We start from the raw sequence: 25220 nt of genomic DNA on the forward strand, positions 1-25220 counted from the left end.
GCTAGTGTCAACCTCTAAGGCAGGAAGCACTCAGGGTAAAGAAGGTAACACGTCAGCAGAAGTGGAAGAATAAGAAGAGACATGCTTGTAAATGTGTACATACCTAGTAACAGAGCCTCAAAACAGATTAACCAAAAAGGCCCAAAGAACTAGCTGGACATCCACATCACAGTGGCAGATGTTGTCAAGAGAGAGAAAGGCGACTTCTGTCACAGCCAGCAAGCGCCACATGCCTGCTGCCCGGGCCTGCAGGGGGCGGGGAGCCGTGAATACCAGGGGGTGTCCGAGGAGTTCTAAGCACTCACACGTGGGTCCGAGGCTACTGCTGGGGAGGTACAGAGGATTAGGCTGCGCCCGACACCGCAAAGGGCTGGGAAGGTAGGTAGGCGGCTTGAACTTCATCCCCGAGGGGCTGAGAACTCACTGTTCATGTAGGCTGTGGGAGGGTGTGGTATGATCCGATTGTTTGGGGAGAATTGGTTTATAAGCGTGGGATTACTAACTGCACCCCTTCCAAGCATTTAAGCAGAAAGGGAACTACCCCAGTGGTCAGAGTCGCTGCAGCCCGAGGCCAGGTGGAAATTATAGCAGCTGTTTACTAAAGGCCTGCCCCACTCTCTGAGCCCAGGATCCTGCATTTGGAGTAGTCCGGACTTTTTATTTCTTAGCTCAGATATTATCCTGCCGCTGGACTGAGCAGCTGTGGGCCAGGTAGCACAGCCTGCCTCCACATGTTCCTTAGTGAGGACTCAATGTGCATCCCCTGCTTCTAAGTCCAGAAATCCTTCTCTTTGGAGGGATAGGGTAGGCTGAGTAATGACCACTGAAGGTATCAGGCCCTAATCCCCAGAGCTGGAAATATCGTCTTCTATGAGGCAAAAGAGACTTTGCAGATGTGACTGATGGTGCTGAGATGGGGAGACCCTCCTGGATTATCTGTAGGTCTGTAATCACAAGTCTCCTAGGAGAGGAGCAGAGAGAGATTTGACCACAGAAGGGGGCAATGGTGAAGACAGGACACAGAGAGATTTGAAAAGGCTGACCTTGAAGATTCCAGTGATGCAGCCATAAGCCAAGGAATACCTGCAGCCACCAGAAACTGGAGGAGGCAAGGGACGAATTTTCCCCTAGAACCTCCAGAGGGAGCACAGCTCTGCCAAGAGCACCTCAATTCTTCCCCGAGATGCTGATTTCAGACGTCTGGCCTCCAGAACTGTGAAGGGATACACGTGTGTGATTTTAAGCCATGAAGTCAAGTCTGGGGTCATTTGTCACAGCAGCCCTAGGAAACTAACAAGAGGTCTCCATTGTAGGGCACCTGGCATGATGGCGGGGAGGTGGAGGGGGAACTAGCCCTAAGAGATGGATGACCAAATGAGCCAGCACTTCCTTAGAGGCTACTGGGAGCCTGGCCTGTCTAGGTGCAGTGTGAAAACACAGGTGACCAACACTCAAGCCTGAGCGACCCCAGCCCAAAGCACTGTGTTCTAAGTTTTAGAGCATCCATCTGCATGAGTCCTGATAGAGAGGGAGCATGGGGGAAAGATGGGAACAGACACGGGGAAATGGGAAGAAATCCTAAAATGTCCCTGTTAAAAAAGCTTAGTGTTAGAGAAAAGTTTTCATTTCTCTAAACGCGTTCTTCCCCAGGAGTTGCTTTCCAAGAAGCAGTCTCTTCCCTGCATCCCCTCACCTTGCAGAAGAGACGTGTTTTCTGTGAGCTTCCCGGCTGGTCTCCAGCAGGAAGCCCTATCAGTTCCTGCATTTCTGGGTGCTGCAGGTGATGAAGGGGGGATGCTGCGTTTCTTCCTCCCATGCCCCGTGGCACTCTGAGCTGCTTGCCTCGAATACCCGTTCCAGGAGAGGCGGGGATGCTCAACAGGGGCTTAGGGAGCCCAGAGTGGAGCCCTGTCGGAGTGGAGCGCATGACAGTAACACACAGCCTAGCAGAGGAATCTGCTTGAACGGAACAGGGGTCTGTACCCACTGCACTGAAAGAAATAGGCTCAGTTCCATTTCCAAGGTAGCATCCTTATGCCGAAAGTCTTCATCTCAATTCTGTAACCAAAAAAAGGAACGAATATCTTCTACTTGACTAGCTCGTATGACCTGAAAGGGTGTCATTCTGCACATATGCCTCTAAAAGTGGTACAGTGATTGACGATTGAAGCTTAAGTCTATTTATTGGTTAGGGCCTGCAAGTAGCAAATGGGTAGTTCGCCTCTGTGTCTCGGAACTCGCAAATCACTGGCTCCAGGGCCAAGACTCATGCGCAGAGAGCTTTTGTTTGGCCCACGGTTGTGCTCTTCTCATGAGTGCCTTTCTGTACGATGTGCGCATTCTGATTGGCCAGCTTCTCCAGGTGCCAATTCTCTCACACTCTGCCACTCTGTGGATGATGCTCTTACCTGTATAAGTGCTTGAGTGTGAAACCCTTATTTCACATGCCTGTTCACATCAGAATGATTACTTTTTTGTTAAAGAAGGCTGGGAGCAAGAATAAATGCAGTCATAATTTATAAACTGCCTCTACAGAATCATCAGTGTTGGAACAATCCATTATTTGCCGATCTTTGGTGACCTTTACATAATGGTTGAGCTTGACCTGAGGTAGCTAAGTTTAACGATATACATAGGTTTGTTTTTGTTTGGTTTTGAAATTTAGATGTGTTTACTTGGAAAAAAAAAACCTTAAAGATGTCTGAAAAGTCCTCTGGAAATTTCTGTTTATGGAGTAATCTAAAATGAAGAACAAAACCAGATTAAGACTTTATTTTTAAAATTTTCATAGTTGGAAGAGACTTTGGTGAGCATCTGATTTTCCTTTTGAAAGAACTGAGGGCTGGAAGAGGAGTTTGGACACAACCAAAATGCTTGACTTCTTGTTTGATTGGGGTTTCTTTTTGTTTATTTTCTTTATTTCGTTTTGGGATTTTTTTTTTTTTTGATTTTTTTTTGGGGGTGGTAATCTTTCCCTTTGAATATATTGTAAGAGGCCAGTCCCACCTCTACTCTGCTGAGAAGGTATTTCCTGGAACACTGTGCTGGTGCTACAGGCAAACTGGATGTACCTTCAGTGTATGCAAATGATGTAAGTGCAGTCATTTGTGAATAGATGAGCCTGCATTGTATGCAAATATGTAGATGCAATCATTTATGCTGATAGAAAGAGAAAGATGACTCATCACCTGGTCTCAAGCACCAAGATTCAGCTGAAGAATAGGTAACGTGACCACCAGAAAATGTGAATGGAAAAAGAGATCTGGCAGAAGATGGGGGTCGCCAAGGGAACCTGAGATTCCCTGGAGAACGTCAGCTGTTTGAACAGTCAAGAAATAGAGTAGGAACAAGGAAACCAACCTTGATTACACTGTGTCTGTGATTATAAAATGCTCAACTGTAAAAGTCCCTATCAATTATCAACAACTTTGCTGAGGAGATGACTGAGGTGGAGATGTTAGCCAGAAGAAACTAAAATGTGTACATTAATAATAATTAAAAAACAGAGGAACAGTCACTTGCTGTCTTTCTTTAGCATCACAAAGTTTGAATCTAAACCTTTTCATATTCAGCCCAGAGATGCTTGTGAATCCGTTTTGTTTTGTTTTGCTTTGTTTTGTTTTTTTGCGTTGGTAGCTATCCCAGCAGAAATGATCAGGTAATGGGAAGTGACCTCTTTACCCTTTGGATTTACTCCTTTAGGTTGGACACTACCATGACCTTGATTCTGTTCCAGGGGCTGAATGCATAGGGGTGAACAGGGCAGCTAAACTTCCTCCCATTCTAGTAGGGGGTTAAGACTGTAAGTAGCAAATTACAAAAACACCCTGTCATGGGCTGAATTGTGTCTTCTCAAATTCGTTAAGTCCTACCCCAGTACATCAGAATATGACCTTATTTGGAAATAGATTCTTTGTAGATGCAATTATGTTAATATGAGATCGTTAGGGTAGATCTGGATAAAAAGGATGTCCTTACAGGAAGAAGCAATTTGGAACACAGAGATATGTACTCAGGGAGAAGGTCAGGAGCATGAAGGCAGGTATCAGAGTGATTTTACTACAAGCCAAGGGATGCCAAAAATTGTCAGCAAGCCACTAGAAGCCAGAGGAGAGGCCAGGACCAGGTTCCTTCCTGCAACCTCAGAATATATAGGAGCCAGCGCACGCGCGCGCACGCACACACACACACAGACACCTGCACGATATGTCAAAGTCTTGAATGTTCTGGAGTGCAAGTGCAGAGATGCACTGGGATCTGGGCTGATGGAGGGCAGGTTGCCACTGTATAGGGAAGCCTCTTCTTTATTTAGGGACACCTGAAATCTGAAAGAAGGAGGAGGGAGCCATACATGCATACAGAGAAGAGCACACTGGTCAGAGGGACAGCAGAATCATGCCTAGAGAGGCTGAGAAATGCCAAGGAGGCAGGGAGGTGGGAGTGGGAGCTGGGTCAGTGATAACAGGCACCATACTGTGGGACCCTCCTAGACCACCACGTTCACGTGTCTGAGTGAGCCGGGTGCAGGGCAGGAGGGTGGGGTGATGGGTGAGGAGAGCTGCAACTGGTAAAATCATTCTGGCTGCTCTAAGCAGACGAAGTAAAAAGGCAGGAAGGCAGAGACAGAGGGACCAACTAAAAGGCAATGGCAGCTGTCCAGGTGGCAGGTGCTAGAGGTTGAGACAGAGGCCAAACCTGGACACGTTCTGCAGATGGAGATCAGGAGACTTGATGATGGATGGGATGTAGGTGTGAGCGGAGAGAGGGACCAAGGATGCTGCCAAGGTTCAGGCTCACACAGCTGCAAGGATGGGCCTGGGGTCCCCACGGTGACTGAACAGGGATAAAGGCAGAGCCAAAAGTCTCTGCCACGAGGCAGAACCAGTGCGGCAGCAGGACAAGGTAAGTATTGAAGAGGATTAGGTTTTCATCTATATTTTCTATTTGGTTAAACGTTTTCCTCCTTAAACTGTGTATTGTTGCAGGCTAAACAGCAGCTCTTGGATGCCAGCCTGAAGATTCTGACAGGTAAACACTGGCTTCTAACACCCTCACCTGCCCCTAGAAGTTGAGCAGCCCTCACTGCCTTCCACTGCTTTGACTGTCAGTGGACTGGTGACCACCTGGGCGCACACAACTTTTCATCTTCTGGTTGTATCACGTCAGCCTCCTAAGGGCTGACTCTCCTGCCTTGATGCCCCTTTATCCACCGAGACCCATCTGTGGTCCATGGGTCAACTCATGGTGGGCCATGCAGCTTCAACCCTTCGAAGGGACAGCTAGAGAAGAAGTATTGAGAGACATTTAGAATGAAAAATGTGTATAGGGCAGTTCTGGTGTAAGGAGGAGTTTGAAAGAGGGAAGTCCCTTATTGGGACTTGGAGTCTTTCCTGGGGCTCGCGGGCACCTTCAGCTGCGTGAACTCTAGAGTCTGGGAATGAGAACTCTGCAGTTTGGGAGTAAGGGTGAGAGATGAGTGGAGGCATAGGACGTGGAGGAAGAATGATAGCAGACTCCAGGGCACCCATGAGGGAAGGATTCTTTGAGGTTTCCTGGCATCTCAGAGCAATGATTAATTTTTCCCAAGCTTTGCTTGATGGTGGCCTTTGTGTTTCCAGGGGAAATACTGCCTAAATGATTGTGTCAGAACAGCCCACAGTTGTCTTCAAGGCAGGGTTATTGCTTTTTTTTTTTTTTTTTTTTTTAATTGATGCCCATGATTCGGTTCCCAACCTTGTAAACTTTCTCAGGCACTTTGTTCTAAGATCCTAGCGACAAGCTATGGCAATTGTCAAATGAGTGACAAATGGACCTTCCAAGCTAACATGATATTTATGGATCAGCACTAAATACCTCTGTCTGAGCTATAAATGTCTTAGGGCTCTTTCATCCTACCGAGTAATGTAAACAGCGCTTGTGTGCTTGTCTGCCCCCTCCTCAGTGCTGCAGATTCCAGGCTGGCAAGCTGAGTCTGGGCAGGGGATGGGGCCGCCAGAGCCATGGGATGCTTTGGTTGCCCTTCTCCTCTGCGGCTCCCGCGGGACTTCCAGTGACTCATCTCACTCTGGAGCCAAGGGGATCTGTCACCTGGATGGGGAGCTGCTGTGCCTCTGGGGACTATGCCCTCCGCAGACAGATATCCAAGGCCTCCCTCTGCAGATTCCTTGGTGCAGATTTGCCAGGTGGGCCCCCTTTGGTTCTAACACTTTGGGGACTCAAAGATGCACGTGTCCACTTTGCTCCTATGGGAGCTCCTCCTGGGGAAATCTCCTTACAGAGTTAAGTGGAAAGCAAATTGTCTCAAAATTCATCAATGACTTTTAAATTTTTCTGTTAATTTTAACCATCATCTAAAAGGCCTTGCAAATAGAGGAGAACCTAGTGTTTTTTAAAGTATCAGCCTTTCTCTCTACTGGCTTTCTAGTTCTCCCAGCAGTGGCTCTTTTTCCTCACCTGACAGCTCCCGATGTTCCGGCCGCTCTCGCCCCTGCACCCGGGGTCTCTGGCTCCCCACAAGCGGCTGGTTTTCGAAGCCTGAGGAGCTCAGTCCTCTTTGCTCCTGCTTTTGCTTCTTTCTCTTCCACTCATTTTTTTTTTTTAATTTTAACTGTGAGATTTTCCAAACTTGTAGAAAATGACCTGAAGCTACCCGCGTACTCACATCCAGTGCATCGGAGGAGAGGATGCCACCCACTCAGTCCCAGAAGACCCCAGCCAGCTCGCCCCAAGGTGACTCCCATTCTGTTCCCTCCAGGCAGGCCCCTCCCTCCTGAGAGCTCATCCAGGAAGAGCATCTCCCTGCAGCTGCACCCCTGCTTCGGTTGAGGCACACAGGACCTGCCACATTTTCACGGAGACACTTCCCAGCAGGGGTGGTGTAGGCAGAGGGCCAGGTGAGAGCTGTGCCATGTGCAACCATCGTCTGAACACAGAAGAGTCCAAGAAACAGCAGGAACAGGCCCTTTTTACTTAAAATCCATATTTTTAACCTCAGGACTCAAACTCATCCTTAAACCCTCTCAGACCTCTCCCCAGTGGGGGGCTAGCTGCCCCCTCTGCTCCACCTCAAGCCACCATCCATGCCACGTGTGGTGCATGGTTACAGCGCCAAAAGCAGCCATGCGGTCAAACCCCAATTTCATTTTTGGCTCACTTCATGGTTCTGGCTACACATTAGCAAATCATTCCTTGGTGCTCCCCATTTCTTCCCATTCTCCCCAAATGGAGTCACTGACTAGTTGCCTTTCACTATAGAATCAGCCTCTCCTTTTCTTTCAGCCGTGACTCAGATTGCCTCTCTTCCTATGGTCATGACTGCCCATTGAGCAAGGTCCACGATCACGGTTGGTCGAGGGGCTACTTGCTGTGCCTGCAGTGGGGCCCATGTTCCCTCCCCGCCAGCAATTCACACCAGTGCTGTTCTGGGGAAGGAGGGTGAAACCTCCAATGGCCCCTTTCAAGTGCAGATGTTGAATTAACCACCCCGGAGGCTCATTCTTGCACAGCATAGTGACCTGGTGAGGGGGGATGGTCTTTGTCCATCAGGACCTACCCCGGCACGATTCCACGCCATGGAAAGGGGTGAGTTCTCCAAAGGAAATCAGGGTTCACTTGATGGAAGGAGCAGGAAGGAAATGCTAAAGGCAGGAGAGGCACCAAAAACATGAGATTTACACTTGGCTTTAGTTTCCCCTTCACAAAGCTGTAGTTTGGAAGAAATCATGATGTGAAATGTGAACACACTTTAAATCTCCTTTGGACCCCTGCCAGCAGTTGATCATATCCAAAGTATTACACTTGTGGTCGAAGAATGCCACCTGCCATATCAGTAAACAAAGGTTGTGGGGACCATCCAGCCATCAGCCACTGTAGCCGCCCCCAACTGTGCACCCTGAAGGGATTCAGGATGGAGAAAAAGAGGACACTGGCCCCAGATAGCTGAGGTGCGTTATCAGAGGAATGATTCTAACGACCCCAGACTCTTGCATCTTCCCATACATAGAAAAGCACTGAATTAATTAATTTGAGATGTCTGGTTATTTTCTTTAATTAGCAGTCATCTTTTGATGTTCAACTACCTGTTTTATGTGTTTGTTTTTTGTTTTTTGGGTTGTTTTTGCAAAAACTCCTATAAATCCTGGCTCCCCCCTTACCTCTTCAGAACAGTCCCTTAGACCTGAGAGACTGTTTCCCAGGCTTATGTCTGCCAAATAAAACAAAATTCTCGACTTTTAGGTTGTTCATTTTTTCTCAGTCATCATACCTTAGTGACTCTCATAACCTCTTATGAAGTTTCCTCAGCTTTTAAAACTTTATTTCACTTGTCTTACATCCGTGCTCATGAAGGGTTTTCACATCCCTAGACCCGTCTCTTCACTCACCCTAAATGTGAACCTCAATCTGATGTTAACCCCAATAATAATCACTGCAACTAATGCTTTCCCTTAATGATGAGTCTAAGAAATTTACATCATTTCATCTTTTCAAAACTTCCTCAGATTCTCTTCTCTCTTTTATTTTTGTTCTAAGACTAAAGCTTTAAATACCTAATCTTATTTTAAATAGAACGTGATATTTTGATTTATAATAAGGAGTATATATTTGGACTTCATCCTGTTCCTCTCACAGAGCTCCTAAAAACCCTTGGAATCGCCTAAGTGATGAGAGTAATAAATGTGCCTTCTGTATGTCAATGAGGTGACTTTTGGAAAGCCCCTAAGTAACCTAAGGCTGGGGGCTGGTTGTCAGGGGGACCCAACCAAGTGATTAAAGGGTTGGAACTTTCATCCCCACCCTCCTGACCTCTGGGGAAGGGAGAGGAGCTAGAGATTGAATCCATCACCAATGGTCAATGATTTAATCAGTCCGGCCTACATAATGAAGGCTCCATAAAAACCCAAAAGCACAAAGTTCGGAGAGTGTCCAGGTGGGTGATCACATGGAAACCGTGGAGAATGGTGCCAGAAGAGAGTATGGGAGCTCCAAATCCTTCCCCATACCTTCCCTATGCATCTCTTCTGTCTGGCTTTTCCTGAGTTATATCCTTTTATAATAATCTGGTAAATTATTAACCAAACTGTTTCTCTGAGTTCCATGAGCTGCTCTAGCAAGTAAATTGAACCCAAGGAGGGAGTCATTGGAACCTCCAATCTATAACCATCAGTCAGAATCACAGTTGACATCTTGGACTTGTGATTGGCATCTGAAGTGTAGGGGGAAATCCTGCAGGACTGAGCCCTTGACATGTGGGATTTGATGCTGCCTCCAAGTAGACAGTATCAGAAAAGAGTTGAATTGTAGGACACTCAGCTGATGTCAGAGAATTGCTTGAACACTCAACACAATCCCAACAGTGTCATGCTAGGCTACTGTTGTGGCTTAATTGTTGAAATACACAGATTTTGCTAAAGGATTTAACCCTTTCCCTTCAAATCATAAGGGATTTCACATCCTCTTATGAACTACTTCTAACTATAAAAGGATGTTCATTACACAGCATACCACAGTGGCCACCACCAGCTGTCAGGGTGACACCAACATGGCAGCTTCTAATCACACCTGCCAACTTAGCCACAGACCAGCAGTTGAGAAAAAGGACCAGGGACCATGTGTCTGACAGTGAGGGAACATGCCAGTGTGATATTCCCTGACCACAGAGAAACTAACCATAGATTTATGTGGGTCACTTTCAACAGAATTGGAAACTGGCTATTTAAAGTGGCCCCAGCTCCTTAGTCAGTGGTAACTGAGGCATGTGATACAGTTTCTCCTCCAGTTTCAGGAAAGCAAGGAGGAGCTGGTGAAGTCAGTTACTAATTGGACTGTAAAGAGTCTGGCATCAACCACGGTCATGGTTACACTGATCGTGTTACATGACGGAAGGCAGATCAGGCTTTGATCGTCATGTGTGGAGGAGACTTGAACCAGATCTGCACCACAGTGCACTTACTCTGGTGCCGAAGCAGTTCCCACACAGCTTGGGGTGGGGGACAAGGACCATTTCTCATACTGAAAAGGCAGAGTGGGCAGGCCACACGTGGCATGCAGAGAGTTCTGTGCTGAACTTGTGTATGGGTACATGTGTGTAGCTGTGTGTATACATGTTTGGATGTGTGTCTTGGTCATGTGTAGATAAAAGAGTGCAAGTTGAAGACAAGCTGGGACCAGCCATGCAGACCCGGCCTTTTGTTACTTGCTGATTTGATGTGAAACTTCCTTGCTGGCTGTACCTGCACATCTAAAGTCCTTAGGTTTAAACTCTGTTGGTCCAATGAATGCCAAGAAAACGAGTTTCCTCTGATATCCAGTGGTTTGGGCATTAGGGAGATACAGTCATAGAAACATTAGACGTGTTGGTACTAGTTCCATTTCATTTATTTGGAAAACACCTGCCCGCTGGATTCTAAGGAAATCAAGACACTTGCATGGAGGGAGAGCCAGGGTTCACTTGCTCTCCCCAGGCACAGCAAACGTCCTCTTTGATAAACTGATAAAATGTCCAAAAACCAACAGTGCATTCTGGAGAGTTGTTGAATTGGAAGACCACAGATGCACCAGGAGGTCTCTCAAAGTACATTAAAAATCCACACTTTAGTATCAAGCGTAGAGATAAGCGTTTCATGAGTTCCAATTCATTCAGCCGTGCATTTGCCATTGCCAGCGCACATGGATTTCAAAACACTTAAAGAATTACTTTACCCACTTTGGCTTATTTGATCCTCAGAGAAACCAGATGACATGGCAAGGACAGGATGCCCCTCCCTCTTCTACAGGTAAGAAGCAGGCTCGGGGAGTGCAGTGACGTGTCCTGTGAGCAGTAAGATGAGATCGGCCCCCAGCCCCCTTGTGGGGACTTGTTTCCAGGACTGCCCTTGCTCAGGCCTTTTCACAGAAAGGTGCCACCAGCTTGGAATACAAAACACGCAGCTTCATAACCATTTCACTTAGGTGTCTCTTCCTTTCCGATACACTCTCTCTCTTGCTCTCTCTCTCCCACACACACCTACTACAATAAATACGAAACAAAGTCTCCTTAAAAAATAATTGTTATCAAAACATCTTAACTGTGTTAGTGAGATGCAAATGTGATTATGCATGGATACAGAATTCACAGTTCACTCAACAGAAAAACAAGAGCTAACATCATCTTTCCTTGAAGACGTTTTCATTGGTTACCACTTAGGAAAATTACTCCTTGGAGAATCTTTAATGTAAAATTCTCATTTGTTGAGAGCAATGCTGAACCACCGTTAACAGCCGCAATCCCACTGGGAGGCCTATCTGCCCAGCAGCACCAGCCTGGAGTGGCCATGCCTCTCCCTCTGGTTCGCCACACGAAGACAGTCTGCCAAAAACTGAAGCCCACTTCACTTTCTCCCTGATTAGGAAATTCTCTCATAGTCACTGTAGGGGGGTTAGAAAGTACTGGAGAAAATTAAAAGAGAAAGGAAGGAAGGAGGAAGATCACTGATCCCACCAGCTGGAAATAATCACTATGAGACTTTTTTGTATATTTCCTTCCAGCCTTTTTAGAAGTATTTTGTGATTGCAACTTTGTGGTTGTTAAGATTCCTACTCCATTCAAAAATAAACTTGCAGAATTGGTATTGGATGTACAGAATCTCACAATGGAAGAGTGAAGGGGTAAGAAAGAATATGTGTGTGTGTATATATATGCATATATATATATATATATATATACACACACACACAGACATAACTGAATCACTTCGCTGTACAGCAGAAGTTCACACAACGCTGTAGATCAACTATACTTCAATTAAAAAAAAAAAGAGTGAGGAGACCAATAGCTCCAGAAAGGTATTCCCTTGCCCAGGACTTGTCTTGGGAGGGTCTGGGGGCTGTAAGTGTGTATCGACCAGGGGCTGCTGGCTTCAGTCTAACCCATTTGCCTGCTCTACCCACTGGGTTTCCGTGTGTGCTTATGTTTTGAAAGTAGCGTGGTTTAAAATGCTGCCTGCTTCTTTCTGTAAAGGACAGAATCACACTTTCTCATGTTGTTTTCACGGTGTACCCACCACCATCTAGTCCAACCCATTTCCACTCCAGGGACACGCCTGCCAAGCCCTCGAGCTGTGTCTCAAGGTCAAGCATCTGACAGCATGAGAGAGACACTTCCTAGCTTCCTAGTAATTTAATTTTGTGGAAAGCATGTTCTTCCTGAATTTCAGATATTCTCAAGCGTGCTGCTAAAGCATCTGGGTGAGTATGTAGGGGATGAGAAATTTACAGTACAGCTCATATTTTCAAGAATAGATATGGCCTCTTGATTTTTTATTTTTTTATTTATTTCTTTTTCTGGCCACGCCATGAGGCACTCAGGACCTTCGTTCCCCGACCAGAGATCAAACCCATGCCCGGTGCACTGGAAGTACAGAGTCTTAACCACTGGACAACCAGGGAAGTCCCCAGCCTCTTGATTTCTTTATACTGAACTGAAATCATTCAAGTGCCTATTATACTGCTGACGGCAGAGAAAACTTGAGTTGGCTGGTGAACCATCAACTTCTCTCGCTGCTGCCTTTCTGATGAAAGTGTTTGGTCATGTTAGAGCTCACAGCCTCTGCCAGAGACACTCTCTCTTCCAAGGGGGCCCCAAGGGCCTTTCTTCCAAAGGTGGTCGCCCAGGATCCAGGGCTCCTCTCCACCTAGGAGCTCCCTGCCCTGCTGTGCGCATCCTTTGGTGTCCTCAGCTAGAGGGCCTCGTGGCCTGAGAGTGTCTGGTCAGAACCATCCCTGTAGGAATGTATTGGTCTATCACCGTGGTTTTACTTGGCTCTTCCCTGGTGTCTGATGATGTTGAGCTCTTTTCTATGTACTTAATTGACACCTGCTTATTTTCTTTTCACATCTTTTGCATACTTTTACTGTATTGTTTGTTTTCTGATTATTGAGTTTTGATTATTTGGTATAGGAGCCCTTTATCAGATGTGGGTTTTGCAAATATTTTCTATCTGTGGCCTGTCTTTTCATTCTCTTGACATCTTTCCCAGAGCAGGCTCTTGCCATTTTGATGAAGTCCAATTATTTAATTTTTTTAATTTTATGGATTGTGATTTTGGTGTTGTATGTGAGAGGTCTTTGCCTAATCCAAGGTCACAGATATTTTCTCTTATATTTCCTCATGGAAGTTTTATTGAACTAGGTATTCTTTTTGGGTCTATGATCCACTCTGAGATACTTTTTGTATAAGATGTGAGGACCACTTTTTGGCATATGGAGGTCCAAAGGTTCCAGCACCGTTTGTTGAAAAACCTTTATTTTTCATATTACATGTTACAGCTACACAGCCCCGGACAGAGGGTTTAAGTGAACGTCTTTATTTAATCTTCAAAACAATCCTGTGAGCAAGGGGGGGTGGGGTTATCCATCATCTCTGTCTGTGACAGACAGGGAAACCAAGGCGGGGAGGGGACGAGTGTTTGCCCAGGATCGCCCAAGCCGTAAAAGGCAGCGTTTGACCCAGATGGTGTCTCACTGGCCCCCAGCCCAGGACCCCCTTGGCGAGGAGACTAGTGGGCCAGCCTAAGGCAGCTTCTTGGGCTTTTGGGCAGAAGACCTACCCCATGTGCCCCAAGGCTCCTGCAGGTCTGGGAAAGCAGATCTCATGGCCAACTCGCTATGGGGCCAACAATGGTTGGCCAACCCAAACTTTGGCCAACCCAAAGTTTCATGGCATACTTATTAACCTGTCCTACCCCAGCCCCCAGGACTGGCCTGGGAACCCCTTCCTCCACCACATAGCACCCTGGCCGGGTGAGTGAAAGGACGGGTAGTCAGGAGACACGGGCCCCTACAGGCCAACCAACATCTTCTAGGAGGAAAAGGGATTGACTGCTTCAGAACAAAAGGGATGGCCCTCCCCTAGTGCCAGGCTTTGCTTCAAAAGACAGGAAACGGGATCCCACCCGGGATAAACATCTTAATGTGGTCCCACCCGGGATAAACATCTTAATGAAAAAGCCAAGGGGCTTGTATTTTGTTGCATTTTTGGGCTTCCTTTATCCTATTCTAAACATTGGTTTTGGACGGCATGCTAAAGCCCCACTCCCATTTGATCTTATCCTTTGTAAAATCATGACCATCCCAATGGTCTTATACTTCTTTTAAGTTTTCAGTAAATAAACACAGTCCAGCACAGTTGCCCTCCACGGGGTGATAAATCAGTGTCCAGAACGTGTCTCGCCAATCATAGGGTGGCAATACCCCACTGCTTTTAAAAGGGTTGTTTAATTGTGCATGTTCCTGATATTTCTTTATTTAAGAAAATCATGGACTCGGCTCTTTAAAAATTATGTTTCATCTTAGATTACTCAAGAGAAATTCTTGCCCAGTGAAGCCCAGAAATACGTGAGCCCTGTAATTTTAGATCTTTGATTCATTGAAAGGAATCATAATCTGTCATAAACCACTAATATTATGCTCTGTTGGATTCAAGTGTGCATTTAACATTGGACTTAGCCCACAGACTGATTTGTTCTTTTCTCTTAAAAGAGTAAATTGCTTCATCTGATTGCTAAAGTTTGTTTGTAATGTTAGCAGCACTGATTGGGTCAATGAGTCAGTTTGTTCTATGGCTGATCTCTGTCCTGACTGCAACCATCACCAGCTGTGTCTAGGTCTGTGTAACTGTCTCAAATGCCACCATCATCAGGAAGCACTGGTTCCTCCATGGCCAGTCTGGCCACGACAGGGGCACAGGTTGATCCTGCTGACCCACTGCAGGCCCCAGTGATTGCAAAGTGGTCCTCCACACCCCAGAGGGACTGAGAAACCACCAGTGATTCGGGGCAGACACCCACCTTCTTTCCAGATCGTGCTCCAACTGCAAGAGTCAAACTGTCAAGAAGCACTGTTGTGAGAAGCTGCTGGGTTACTCCAGCCTCAGTCCCTGGGCTACTACAACAAATCACCATAGCCCAGCTGCTTAAACAGCAAACGGGAATTCCTCTGGAGGCTGGAAATCCGAGATCAGAGTCCCAGCAAGGTGGATTCTGGGCAGAGCTCTCTTCCTGGTCTACAGAGGGCCAACTTCTTGCTGCATCTTCACACATCACAGGAGGAGCCAGGTGCCCTCTTCCTCTTCTTTGAAGGGCACCAACCACATCATGGGGGTCCCACCCTCATGACAGCATCTAATGCTAATGACCTCCCAAAGGCCCCACTTCAAAATGCCATCCCACTGAGAGGAGGGCTTCAACATGTGAATTGAGAGGTACAAGCATGCAGTCCATTGTACTTCTATTTCCATAGTAGTTCTAAAGGCTCTGATCACAGGCACAGTCTTGGCTTCAAATACTCTCCAACGTTCCCACCATTCGTCTAACGCTATATTCTCTCTAACTCTTGAAAATGAATGAATGCTGACCTGAGAGGAGGAATGAAGTTGAGATAAAGGCGATATGTGTCAAGCTACATAATTCTCTGCATTATTTCCCACAACAGAAGGAGAACCCAACTCATGACCTTTTGAAAATAAATACATGCATGAATGATGGATGGATGAGTGAATGGGTGGATGGATGATTGTATCCTTAAAACTTGATATTGCTGGCAAATCAACTTTATTTTGTTTAGTATGGCCAAAATATTTGGGAGTGAAGGTCACAGGGGTTTAAATTACTCAATTATCAGAAATTTGAGGCCTCGAATTATATTTTATTTTTCTATGAAAATCATTTCACCAAATTCCACAATCATTCCTGTAATAATGAATTAAAGTTCAGTGTTACTAAATTCTGGAAAATATGCCATTCCTTACTTAGGCATTGTCAATTATTTGTAAGGTCTCTGAATTAGATGTGCATTAAAAAAATAAAAACCCAATTCTTCAACAATGAAGTAGGAACCATAGTTATGAATATACTTGTACATGTTTGTGTGTGTGTTCTCTTAGAAACAACTTTTGATCATAATATCTAATATTTAGTTCTTTATAGAATACAAAACGTAATCATCCATCATGTCCATCAAGCTCACAGATCTGAGACATTTACCTTCAGGAAGATGCAATTTTTGCTAACTTTGTCATCTCCTGGGGATGTCAACCAAAGAAAACTAATAATTTTATTTTCTTCCTCAAGATGAGGCCATAAATATTATTGGACAAAGAGGATGGTGTTTTTAGAAACCTGGAGTGAACTCTACTCAGTGAAATTCTTTAGAATGTAAACAGCCTCCGGTAATGGCACAGAGGTTCACTTTTGGACAGGAAATAGTCCCACACCTAAAAGCAAAATAAACCAGCCCAAATACACAAACATAAAGCACAGCATCACCAAGGAGGCACTAAGAGATTTCTTATCTTGCTGCAGGTCATGAAAGAAATAGACTAGTGAACAGAACCCACAGAATCAGCAGTTGGAGCAGCCCTGTGCAGCTGGGATGCAGGTCCTGGGATGCAGCAGGTCAGTGCAAAGACAGAGAGACGGCTTGGAAAACGAATCAAGATGTCTAGTCAGTACAAAACATTTTGATTACCCTGACTGATGCAGTAATTTCTTTCAAGTCATAACGAGATGAAATGCCCACATCCTCTGATGTTCCATGGAGGAAATATAGGAAGGAAATGCTACGAAATGGATATTTCAGATTTTGGTGTTTTGGGCTGCCTTTTTACAAACTTTAGTTTGGCTCTTCAGGTCAGCTGTAGCAGTGAAATCACTTTGTATGATCAGATGCAACCTGGACTGATGTCCTTATAATAGTGATGAGCAGGTTCCTGTCGTACTAGAGAGAGGAATTAAAATAGTAGGTGGGAGAAAACTTTGTCTCATGACTTTGCCAAATATACTCTCCTGTCTTTCCTTGTACAAATGTGTTTATTCTTTTTTTTTTTTTTTAATTTATTTGGCTGCACCAGGTCTTAGTTGTGGCAAGCGGGCTCCTTAGTTGTGACATGTGAACTCTTAGTTGCAGCATGCATGTGGGATCTAGTACCCTGACCAGGGATCGAACCCAGGCCCCCTCTTTGGGTGCACGGATTCTTAACAACTGAGCCACCAAGGAAGTCCCAAATGTGTTTATTCTGTGAGTACCTATAGTTCCAGAAGACAAACAAGACAAACATGTTACTTATATGTCTTGTTCCATTGAGGTTGATCTAACAGAATACCGTAGGCTTATAAACAAAAGAAATGCATTCCTCGTAGTTCTAGAGGCTGGAAGCCCAAGGTCAGGTGCCAGCAGATTTGGTGCCTGGTGAGAGCCCCTTTCCTGGTTCATAGATGACTATCTTCTCATTGTGTCCTCAAGGGGCAGAAGGGGTGACAGAGCTCTCTGGGGTCCTTTTTTGGAAGTTTATTTTATTTATTTATTTTTTGAAGTATAGTTGATCTACAATGTTTCAGGTGTACAGAAAAGTGACTCAGTTATGTATATATATTATTATTATTTATTATATATATTAATATATATATATTATTATTATTCCATTATAGGTTATTACAAGATATTGACTATAGTTCCCTGTGTTGTACAGTAGGTCCTTGTTGTTTATCTATTTTACATATAGTAGTGTATATCTGTTAATCCCAAATTCCTAATGTATTCCTCCCCCCCTTTCCCCTTTGGTAACCATAGGTTTGTTTTCTACGTCTGTGAGTATATTTCTGTTTTGTAAATAAGTTCATTTGTACCACTTTTTTAGATTCCACATATAAGTGATATCATATGATATTTGTCTTTCTCTGTCTGACTTACTTCACTTTGTAGGATAATCCTAGGTACATCCATGTTGCTGAAAATGGCATTATTTTATTTTTTACGACTAAGTAATATTCCATTGTGTATATCCCAACATCTTTATCCATCCTTCTCTTGATGGGCACTTAGGTTGCTTCCATGTCTTGGCTATTGTGAATAGTGCTGCTATGAACACTGGGGTGAATGTATTTTTTCAAATTAGATTTTTTTGTCTTTTCTGGATATCTGCCCAGGAGTGGGATTGCTGGATCATATGGTAGGTCTATTTTTAGTTTTTTAAGGAATCTCCACTGGGGTCTCTTTTACAAGAGCACTAATCCCATCATGAAGGCTCCACCCTCATGACCTAATCACCTCCCAAAGGCTCTAATACCATCACATTCGGGTTTAGGACTTCAGTATGTGAATTTTGAGGGGACATAAGCATTCAGTCTATGGAAGTACCCTTCCATACATTTCCTACACACAGAATTCACTGGGAGAAACTATTCTGGTCTTGACAGAGGAGAACAAAGATCAGGTTGGAAACTGTAACTGACAGACTGTCCAGGCTGTGAGCCCACTCTGGACAGCTGATTAGAGCCGGCCCTCTCCTTTCTCTTCTAGTCTTCTCCTACCTCTTTGGTTTGGTATATGGATCCAGTACCCTGGGTTTTGGATTTGATAAGGCAGCAAACACTCCCAAAGTGTGTCTCTACTGGCTTTCGTCAGGCCCTTATGCCCTGCCTGGCTGAGAGCTTGCCAAGGCCTGGGATTAACCAGCAATCCCACTCTAACACTTCAGAACCAAAACCTGAAATAAGCCCATAAGCAAACATCACCACTCATGCCCTCATACACCACATGTTTCTCCTGGAATGGATTTCAATCTTTTGTTCTAAGTAACAGAAATCACTGAAGAAAGCAGAGAGGCTGGGAAGAGAGTAGACTACGAAGTTCTGACAAGAGGGCTCCCACTTCAGCAAACCCAGGATGGGTGCACATCATCCGTCCAGCAACACCATCTGCCGACACCTCACTCCTGTAAAATGTCAGAGACACACCCACAGTGTTCATACAAAGGAGGGTTTTCTGGTATGCTGTGGCTTTTTTACTGCTGAAATTGTTTTCAAGAACCATTAGTAGATTTTGACCTGAAAAGTCTTCTTGTTGTTGTTTCCATCGTTGCTTTCTTTTTATCATTTTTAAATAAGATTGGCTTTTGAGGAGACTCCATAGAAAAACTTTGGAAATGCCACAGTTTTGTGCCAGGAGATACCTGTCTAAATGTTTGTATAGTCAAACATGTTCCTAAGAGTCAACCATTTATTAAGTGTTTAGTGCCAAGTGTGACCAAGTAATTGCATCCATGGTCTCAGCACAAACTTAGGAGTATGTGGTACTCTCTCCAGTTTACAGATGCAGAAAGACCAAAGTGGAAAAACCTTGTCCAAGCCGCTCAGTGATCAAGTAGAAGATGGAGCCACAGTTCAAAATTAGGGACTTCTGGTCAACCCAGCAGGCTTCATTGTTTGCTGCCAGAGAAAGATTTCCAGTGAGGCTGGTAAAGCTTTGCTCTCCGAGTCCGAATTGTAACCCTAGGCTACTCTGGGCAGGAAAGGGAGCAGCCTGCCATCAGGGACCTGTACCAAGGAAACCTTTCTGATAAATCCCTCCACCAGATCTTGGAAGAAACTGATCTGAACCACCAAGACTCCCCAGTCTTTTGCTTGGCTTTCTTTACTCATTCTAAATGAATGCCACTATCATACCTAATTTTGTATTATTTCTTCCTACAGAGGGCCCCTGCAGTTGTAAAGCTTGAGGCCCCCCAAAACCTGGATCTGCCCCTATCATCCTCTAAGTTATAACCTTATAGTGGATTCCTTTAGTGGATTCTTTGGGAAAGAGCAATGTCCTAAAGTAAAGGGATGTGGGACAAGCATGCTTTGGATGGTGTGGAAGGAGGCAGAGGTTCAGGCCTCCAAGGACACACTCTGGGCCTGGGAGAGGGACCTATTTGTGGATATCTGTGGCAAAAAGAAGTGGACAGAGAAAGCAAAGCAAGAGGAAGGGAGGGCAAAGGAAGGGCTGGGAAGGGCCCCACTTTAGGGATGGCCCTGTTCTCCCTCCCCAAGGCACATCCACTGGGGGACAGAGAGGGACCTGGCTTCGTAAAGGGAGCAGCCACAAACTCAGATCAGCAGTAGAAGGCTGAGGTGTGCAGGGTACGCATGGGCTGTGAACCACCTTGGAGGAGACAGATGGTTACGGATGGAAGGCAGAGGGTGGGGCTCAGGGTGTGGGAGTGTTTTAAGTGCACCTGTTTAATTGCAGGCAGCAGAAACAATCCGGCCGGTTTTGCTGCAATTTGGTACTTTATAGTTGGCTGATATAATTTCACTAAGAACTGTAAATCTCTAAATTTCATGTATTCTTGCTGAATGAATCCTGTATTCATGAGCATGCCTTGCTGAAAGCATGCCTTCTCCAGGGCTGCATCTCATTCTGCAGAACATGAAGAGAAGAGAGGTCTGGTGAGTCTTCCCGTGTGGGATGCTACGGGCTTTTAAGAGTCAGGCTCAGGACAGCTGTTGTATTGGATGGAAAATTACCAATGGAATGAAGAAATGTCAGACAACAACCACCCCTTGCCCAACATCTCTGTATGAGGTCTATAGAAAGCATAATGTCTAGATTTAGAAGTTTAAAGCACTACTTCATTAAATGAATAGTTTCTGCAGTTTTGCCTAAATAAAGGATAAGTATTTGAGCAGATTCTGAAAGTGAAATGCAGAAAGTTAATGCAATAACAAGACAAGAAGTGAAAGGCTTTTTTTTCTAATCTAACCCAAAGAAATATGAGGTGTTTGTTAGAAGGTGCTATCCTCTGTGAACTTTGAATACACAAGGCTCTTTCCATCTATGCAGGAGACAAAATCATCTCCAGAGACACCAGACAGGTTTGGCAAACAGAGCTGGCTGGATACAAAAGATGCAGTCCCATAAATCTTAATTTCTCTTCATCTGTCTGGAAGAGGTAGGATAAATGTCTATGTCAGGGATGTTCACCTGGAAAATGGTGGCAAACGTGGGCAGATATCCCAAGGCTGAGATGTGAAAGCAGGTGATGAAGGGCGTTAGCAGGGAGGGCGGGGTCTTAACACCTGTCCGGTCCTGCTCTCATCACACCCATCATGGACAGGCTCAGATTCCAGGGCTCCTGGTAAAGAAAGGGCCGCCATCAAGAGGGCATTCATTTATGAATTTGAGCTCAAAGAGAGATTCACCAAAGGAGCTCCACATACGTGAAGCCACTGACTTTGTCCCTGACGTCGTATAAAAAATGATGAATAACACATCCCAACTGAATGGGGAACTGACTTCGTTTTGGTGTTTTGGGGTTGGTTCTGTTCTGTACATTGTTTTATGTAATGGTCTCAGATGATGGTTGCTTTCAGTAGTAAAAGAAAAAAAATATTTAAATCGCCTTAAATTAAAAAAAAAAGATTAAAATGACCACTTTATTTTTTTTTTTTTTACATCTTTATTGGAGTATAATTGCTTTACAATGGTGTGTTAGTTTCTGGTTTATAACAAAGTGAATCAGTTATACATATGCATATGTTCCCATATCTCTTCCCTCTTGCATCTCCCTCCCTCCCACCCTCCCTATCCTACCCCTCCAGGCGGTCACAAAGCACCGAGCTGATCTCCCTGCGCTATGCGGCTGCTTCCCACTAGCTATCTACCTTACGTTTGGTAGTGTATATATGTCCATGCCTCTCTCTCGCTTTTTCACGGCTTACTCTTCCCCCTCCCCATATCCTCAAGTCCATTCTCTAGTAGGTCTGAGTGTTTACTCCTGTTTTACCCCTAGGTTCTTCATGACATTCTTTTTTCTTAGTTTCCATATATATGTGTTAGCATACGGTATTTGTCTCTCTCTTTCTGACTTACTTCACTCTGTATGACAGACTCTAGGTCTATCCACCTCATTACAAATAGCTCAATTTCGTTTCTTTTTATGGCTGAATAATACTGCATTGTATATATGTGCCACATCTTCTTTATCCATTCATTTGTTGATGGACACTTAGGTTGCTGTCTATTGTAAATAGAGCTGCAATGAACATTTTGGTACATGACCCTTTTTGAATTATGGTTTTCTCAGGGTATATGCCCAGTAGTGGGATTACTGGGTCATATGGTAGTTCTATTTGTATTTTTTTAAGGAACCTCCATACTGTTCTCCACAGTGGCTGTATCAATTTACATTCCCACCAACAGTGCAAGAGGGTTCCCTTTTCTCCACACCCTCTCGAGCATTTATTGTTTCTAGATTTTTGGATGATGGCCATTCTGACTGGTGTGAGAAGATATCTCATTATAGTTTGGATTTGGATTAATGAAGTTGAGCATTCTTTCATGTGTTTGTTGGCAGTCTGTATATCTTCTTTGGAGAAATGTCTATTTAGGTCTTCTGCCCATTTTTGGATTGGGTTGTTTGTTTTTTTGTTATTAAGCTGCATAGGCTGCTTCTAAATTTTGAAGATTTATCCCTTGTCAGTTGCTTCATTTGCAAACATTTTCTCCCATTCTGAGGGTTGTCTTTTGGTTTTGTTTATGGTTTCCTTTGCTGTGCAAAAGCTTTAAGTTTCATTAGGTTCCATTTGTTTACTTTTGTTTTTATTTCCATTTCTCTAGGAGGTGGGTCAAAAAGGATCTTGCTGTGATTTATCACATAGAGTGTTCTGCCTGTTTTCCTCTAAGAGTTTGATAGTTTCTGGACTTACATTTAGGTCCTTAATCCATTTTGAGCTTATTTTTGTGTATGGTGTTAGGGAGTGATTTAATCTCATACTTTTACATGTACCTGTCCAGTTTTCCCAGCACCACTTATTGAAGAGGCTGTCCTTTCTCCACTGTACATTCCTGCCTCCTTTATCAAAGATAAGGTGACCATATGTGTGTGGGTTTCTCTCTGGGCTTTCTATCCTGTTCCATTGATCTATATTTCTGTTTTTGTGCCAGTACCATACTGTCTTGATTACTGTAGCTTTGTAGTATAGTCTGAAGTCAGGGAGCCTGATTCCTCCAGCTCCGTTTTTTGTGCTGTTGCTATTTGGGGTCTTTTGTGTTTCCATACAAATTGTGAAATTTTTGTTCTAGTTCTGTGAAAAATACCAGTGGTAGTTTGATAGGGATTGCATTGAATCTGTAGATTGCTTTGGGTAATATAGTCATTTTCACAATGTTGATTCTTCCAATCCAAGAACATGGTATATCTCTCCATCTATTTGTATCATCTTTACTTTCTTTCATCAGTGTCTTATAATTTTCTGCATACACATCTTTTGTCTCCTTAGATAGGTTTATTCCTAGATATTATATTGTTTTTGTTGCAATGGTAAATGGGAGTGTTTTCTTGATTTCACTTTCAGAATTTTCATCATTAGTGTATAGGAATGCCAGAGATTCCTGTGCATTAATTTTGTATCCTGCTACTTTACCAAAATCATTGATTAGCTCTAGTAGTTTTCTGGTAGCATCTTTAGGATTCTCTGTATAGCATCATGTCATCTGCAAACAGTGACAGCTTTACTTCTTCTTTTCCAATTTGGATTCCTTTTATTTCCTTTTCTTCTCTGATTGTTGTGGCTAAAACTTCCAAAACTATGTTGAATAAGAGTGGTGAGAGTGGGCAACCTAGTCTTTTTCCTGATCTTAGTGGAAATGCTTTCTGTTTTTCAACATTGAGGACGATGTTGGCTATGGGTTTGTCATATATGGCCTTTATCATGTTGAGGAAACTGCCCTCTATGCCTACTTTCTTAGAGTTTTTTATCATAAATGGGTGTTGAATTTTGTCGAAAGATTTCTCTGCATCTGTTGAGATGATCTTATGTTTTTTCTCCTTCAATATGTTAATATGGTTTATCACATCAATTGTTTTGCATAATTGAAGAATCCTTGCATTCCTGGAATAAACCCCACTTGATCATGGTGCATGATCCTTTTAATGTGCTGTTGGATTCTGTTTGCTAGTATTTTGCTGAGGATTTTTGCATCTATGTCCATCAGTGATATTGGCCTGTAGTTTTCTTTCTTTGTGACATCCTTTTCTGGTTTTGGTATCAAGGTGATGGTGGCCTCATAGAATGAGTTTCAGAGTGTTCCTCCCTCTGGTATATTTTGGAAGAGTTTGAGAAGGATAGGTATTAGCTCTTCTCTAAATGTTTGATAGAATTCGCCTGTGAATCCATCTGGTCCTGGGCTTCTGTTTGTTGGAAGATTTTTAATCACAGTTTCAATTTCAGTGCTTGTGATTAGTCTGTTCATATTTTCTATTTCTTCCTGATTCAGTCTTGGCAGGTTGTGCACTTCTAAGAATTTGTCCATTTCTTCCAGATTGTCCATTTTATTGGCATAGAGTTGCTTGTAGTAATCTCTCATGATTTTTTTTTTTATTTCTGCAGTGTCAGTTGTTACTTCTCCTTTCTCATTTCTAATTCTATTGATTTGAGTCTTCTCCCTTTTTTTCTTGATGAGTCTGGCTAGTGGTTTATCTATTTTGTTTATCTTCTCAAAGAACCAGCTTTTAGTTTTATTGATCTTTGCTATCATTTCCTTCATTTCTTTTTCATTTATTTCTGATCTGATTTTTATGATTTCTTTCCTTCTGCTAGCTTTGGGGCTTTTTTGTTCTTCTTTCTCTAATTGCTTGAGGTGCAAGGTTAGGTTGTTTATTCGAGATGTTTCCTGCTTCTTAAGGTGGGCTTGTATTGCTATAAACTTCCCCCTTAGAACTGCTTTTGCTGCATCCCATAGGTTTTGGGTCGTCGTGTCTCCATTGTCATTTGTTTCTAGGTATTTTTTTTATTTCCTCTTTGATTTCTTCAGTGATCACTTCATTATTAAGTAGTGTATTGTTTAGCCTCCATGTGTTTGTATATTTTACAGATCTTTTCCTGTAATTAATATCTAGTCTCATGGCGTTGTGGTCAGAAAAGATACTTGATACAATTTCAATTTTCTTCAATTTACCAAGACTTGATTTGTGACCCAAGATATGATCTATCCTGGAGAATGTTCCATGAGCATTTGAGAAAAATGTGTATTCTGTTGTTTTTGGATGGAGTGTCCTATAAATATCAATTAAGTCCATCTTGTTTAATGTATCGTTTAAAGCTTGTGTTTCCTTATTTATTTTCATTTTGGATGATCTGTCCATGGGTGAAAGTGGGGTGTTAAAGTCCCCTACTATGAATGTGTTACTGTCAATTTCCCCTTTTATGGCTGTTAGTATTTGCCTTATGTATTGAGGTGCTCCTATGTTGGGTGCATAAATATTTACAATTGTTATATCTTCTTCTTGGATTGATCTCTTGATCATTATGTAGTGTCCTTATTTGTCTCTTCTAATAGTCTTTATTTTAAAGTCTATATTGTCTGATATGAGAATTGCTACTCCAGCTTTCTTTTGGTTTCCATTTGCATGGAATATCTTTTTCCGT

The sequence above is a fragment of the Phocoena phocoena genome, chromosome 3 (assembly GCF_963924675.1).
Source record: "Phocoena phocoena chromosome 3, mPhoPho1.1, whole genome shotgun sequence".
In the NCBI taxonomy this organism is placed as follows: Eukaryota; Metazoa; Chordata; class Mammalia; order Artiodactyla; family Phocoenidae; genus Phocoena; species Phocoena phocoena.